This window comes from Notothenia coriiceps, unplaced genomic scaffold (genome assembly GCF_000735185.1).
Source record: "Notothenia coriiceps isolate Sejong01 unplaced genomic scaffold, NC01 NC01_scaffold00015802, whole genome shotgun sequence".
In the NCBI taxonomy this organism is placed as follows: Eukaryota; Metazoa; Chordata; class Actinopteri; order Perciformes; family Nototheniidae; genus Notothenia; species Notothenia coriiceps.
Window position 1 is genome coordinate 142668 of NW_011348503.1, and position 4765 is coordinate 147432.

The following is a 4765-nucleotide window of genomic DNA, read 5'->3' on the forward strand; positions in this document are numbered from 1 at the left end:
TTACTGGTACAAGTTCAGAATTTCAGAGGACGCCGCATTGAATAAAAAAAAGAAAAAGATCCCCGATTTTTTTTCTCCCGATTCCGATCTTTTGAAAATCACGTGATCGGCTCCGATCCCCGATCACGTGATTGGATCGGGACATCTCTATTTGAGAATGAATAATAATTACTTAATCGACACCCTGACCATTCATTTAGCAACTGAGCAAATCTCCACCTCTACACTATACATTGACATTAAACTTTGCACAGTCTCCTTGACAATGACTCCTAATGACTTCACCCCCTAACTTTTTTTGATGTTGACATTTGTGGTTTTGAGTCAAATATCTGTTTGATTCATCTGCTCCCACCATCTCAAGCTGTTTTCATGTAATCAGGAAAAGACAAAATCTCAAGAATCTCACAAATTATTCTAACACAGACATGGGGGTCATTAGTCCAGGGAGACTGTTTGGCCCTGTGACATTTCAACCAGCTCATTCAATGCTTCCTCACTAATGAATATGTTTGTGTCTGGCCAAAGAGAGCCTGCGTAATTTCTCTCTCCTTTTATCACAAGGATGCAGGCCGACGCAGCCATGGCATACGTTCAACACTCTGCGGGGACAGACAAGCAGCCTCTGCCAACAAGATGGAGTGTTTATGTATTTCCCACCTCTCTGTTAATATTCAAAACCCTCAGCCCGCTGGCACTGTGTGTGTGTGCCTGCGGTACACAAGGCGCTGCTTTAGCATGATACCCTATCTCGCTGGTATTGATGACAATTCAATGGGCCCTCCTGACCCACTGGTTCTAATCACCATCATAATCCACCCACTCACTATTGCTTGCCTCCTCCATAACAGACCGCTGGTAACTGCATCACCAATGGGCTCATTAACTTGTTGTGTCAAGGGTAGCCTATTTATGGTGGAGGTAGGTTGGTGGACATTTATCAGTCCAACACTTGCCCATGCACATTATTCAATTGTGTAGGAGGTATTTTGGCCAAGGAAACCCAGAAAGAATATTGTGATTGCTTCACTCTTCGCCTCCATGTGAAGTGATTCTCAGCTATTCATATCATTTGCATATTCAAATCTCCTTTCTCTTGTACGAGAAACACCAAATAACTACAGTGACTGCATCAACAGCAGCTTGTTTTATTAATGTTCCACTATCATCCAGGTTAATACAACTTATTTTACCAGGGAGTCAGACACTATCAGATAGGAGAGAGTTGGTGGAGAAACACATCCAAGCATTAATGGATCATTAGAGGCATCCTTTGGCTGATAAAGTCTTGGATGATATCCCAATGTAATAAAATGCACTAGCAAGGTTTTACATGAAGCTTTGAGGCCGACTGCCAGCAGTCATAGAGTGGCACATTCAGACTAAACAAGAATATTAAAAGCCAAGTTCACACTACAAGTCTTTAAAGTTGTCAGATTGCTGTACTGTTCACAATACAGAGCTCACTGTCTTGTTTTTGGAAGTCTTTAAGTCGTTTGGGTTCTCACACTACAAGATCTTTCACCAGAAGGAATCCCTGATGAATATGTCTGCTCTCCGAGCTACGCTTTGATACAACGCCAGATATAATGTGATGCTTATAGATTGTTGGAACACGTGTTCACAACATAATCCTGTTTCCACGCTTCTTTACCAGTTCCCCTTTGTATATCTGTCTCTATGACACCCTATGTGTTTACACTGCTTCTAGGTGCATTGTGTCGTTTTGTAGTTGTGTGTCTCTGTCTAGCTGCATTGTGTGTCTTTGGAGTAGTTTTTATATCTATTTGTAGTTGTTTTGTGACTGTTATAGTTTTCAGTGTCTCTTTTTAATTAGTATTGAGTGTCTTTAGTAGTTTTGATTATCTTTTTAGTAGTTTTGATTTTCTTTGTAGTAGTTTTGATTTTCTTTGTAGTAGTTTTGAGTCCCCTTGTAGCAGATTTTGTGTTTCTGTAGCCACTTGTAAGTTTCTTTAATTGTTGTGCATCTTGTGGTTGTTTTGAGTCACTTTGCAATCATTTTGTGTCACTGGTTACTGATTTCTTAGCGAATTTTTTTTTTCAATTCAGTTTGAGGTTAATGTTTAACTCCAGTTTGATGGTTAGCCCAAATACTACATTAGTCCTGCAAAAACCATCTGCCAAACCAGAGATGAGGGGGAAGTGGAAGGCAATCATCGCTACATTTTATTAACAACTCCATTTAAATGGCTTAGTGGCAGCAGCAATCTGCAGAGGGCACCTTCAGCAATCAACAGCATTTGAGCACAGCTGCCATGTGAGGTGCAGTATGGGTAGTAGGGAGAGCTGAACAATGCGATTAATCCTTCTGGATAAGAGAAAAAGAAGAAATTTCTACAGACGTGCCACCACCTATTTGCTATACACAGGTCCGTTTGAATAAGTGCTTCATTTAATAATAACTGATTGAGGAGAATTCTGAACAGTGGCTGGTAAAGCACTGGTGACACACTCCCTCCCTTTCTCTCTCTTCTGCCCGCTATTCCTCCTCTCTCCAGAAATGTATTTTGTGCTTGAGTGAATTAGGTGATCATTTTTTTATCTTACATGCCGCGCTGGCTTCTGGAGTTTCTAGCTCCAAGGAAATTGGAAGGGAAGAAGAAGTCGAACATTTATCGCATGCCGAGGTTAATCTCCTGAAATGGTGGGATTTGGTCAGAGAGGAAGTGGAAAATCCACGCTTTGCCACAGTTATTTTTTTCTTTCCCTCCCTCGCTCTCTCCATTCTCCCTTCCTCATGGTGGAAGTAAAATCCTTGGAGCTGAACAGTGGTGACAAGACGGAGTAGCAATGCATAAATTAAGGCAGTGACTGTACTCATCACTCACTGTCTGATGTGCTGATAATACTCTGTGCTGTGTGATCATCTTTCATTGCTGTTGTTAATGCCTCAAAGGTTAGCACCTGTCCTGTTGTGTTTTGTCTTGCTGCAGTGCATGTGAGATGTTTACTACCACGTGGCTGCAGATGGCTAATAGGAAAGGAGTGCTGCCTATTGCTCAACTGCAGGCAAGAAAATCAAGAATCATGTGACAATTAGAAACTGAATGCAGGTGTCTTGTTTAATTGCAGTGATGAATAAACACATCTCAAATTTGTGAGTGAGGATTATTTAGTTTTACGTGTTTTTGGCAGTTCAATATCCAGTCAGTTAAGACAGGTCCATGTCAGGTTACAAGTTTTGATAAGGAAATGGCTAGCCCTGATAAAAGTTATTTTCTTTCCAAGCTTTTAAAATATTTGACTTGAAAACATTTTAAACTGAGTGTTTATTAAGTAGCTGTTCTGGAGCTTAGATCATATTAAATGATCCTCATAAGCGGATGGAGTTTTAGACCCATGGAATTGTGCATTTTGAACAACCCTTTTTCGTCCATGTTGACTTAAAACTTGAGTTTCAAAGTTTATTCTGAAAATTCAAAGCAGCAGCTGGCTTAATAAAAAAGTAACCCGCTGTCAAGTTGCATCAATGTCTATCCAAATTGTTATAACTTCATTTACATATCCTATTAGTCATTTCTGGTAAATGATCATCATTTGCATAGTTTTTTAGTTAAAAGATACAAATATAAGAAACACACTAACATTTTTACTCTCAGCTTTGCTTTTCATATCTCAAGACAAGTCGCAGAGGTTGTAATTCTCAAGTGTTCTTTTTTGTAACTTATGCTATGTCCAGTAGTCCAAGTCTCAACTCCACTGCCATTTACACAAAACAATTCTAGCCATAACTTTCTCGTGAATATAAAGTACTGATGGCAGCCATAAACTGAAGAAAAGCAACTTGAAAGTCTTCTCTCTTTGCTATAGTGGAGGTTTTCAGCCAGCCTTCTGTACAAGTCTTATGAAAAGTCTCTGGAATGATTGCAGGACATCTGTCAAAAATAATCTTGCAGCCTCCAAAGCACTCTACCTGTTTTTATGGCATCAACGGAAAGCATCAGTCCCCGCTGTGAACGAGTCAATTCCAATTCCATCACCTCTGTACAATACTTTTTTTCTTTCTTTTTACAAAGAACTAGAGAGACCTTTCACAGTAAACACATGCTTGACAAGACGGCGGCTGCTGAAGAGCCCAGAAGCCTCAGATTAAGTGGATTCGGGTAGGAGATTTATACCTGCACTTTATGGCATTTGCAAATGACGGCTTCAGCGGTGGCAGAGTAATTCAATCCTGTCATATTTGTCTTTAGAAACCGTAACAAATTACAGCCAGTTTGTGGCGGAGCACACTCTTCTCTACCACATTCGTGCTTCTCTTCTTTTAGCTTGCCCTTTTTTCCACTTTCGGTCCGCGGAGATAAGTCGATGATGGCAAGATTGCGGGGGCCATCCATTTACAGTGTGGGGCTGGTGACAGGGAGACATGTTTCATTCTACTTCGTGCTGCCTGATGTGACTCCCCCTTTCCCCTCTCGGTCTATTCTCCCTCCTCTGTTCTCCTCCCCTCTCTGAACCCCTCCAGCTTTCACCCTTCCATCACTTTTCTTTCCCTCCTTTTGACTTTCTTCCCCCTCTACTTTCTAGAAGGGTGCCTGTCAGCATAACTCAACTCTTCAGCGCAGGGGACAGGATAGGGGTAATTGGGGTAGAAGTGTGTGTGTGTGTGTGTGGGGGTGTCAATGTGTGTGAGGCGTTGCTTTCATGGCAGACATAACTGCCGTTGTCTTCTCCACTACCTACTAATGAGGTGTGACTTGTGTATGGTGGACAGTTGGGCAGACAATGATACCCACCCACCCAC

The 4765-nt window shown here is 41.3% G+C and overlaps 1 long non-coding RNA gene across 1 annotated transcript in view; it reads right to left on the bottom strand.

The window, feature by feature from the left end:
* LOC104949248 (uncharacterized) overlaps positions 1 to 4156 on the bottom strand; it is a 12059-nt gene extending 7903 nt beyond the window's left edge. The window contains exon 1 of the long non-coding RNA XR_798786.1: positions 4146 to 4156. This is a non-coding gene — a long non-coding RNA (uncharacterized lncRNA). The remainder of the gene's footprint in view (positions 1 to 4145) is intronic.
* Positions 4157 to 4765: the final 609 nt, after the last annotated feature.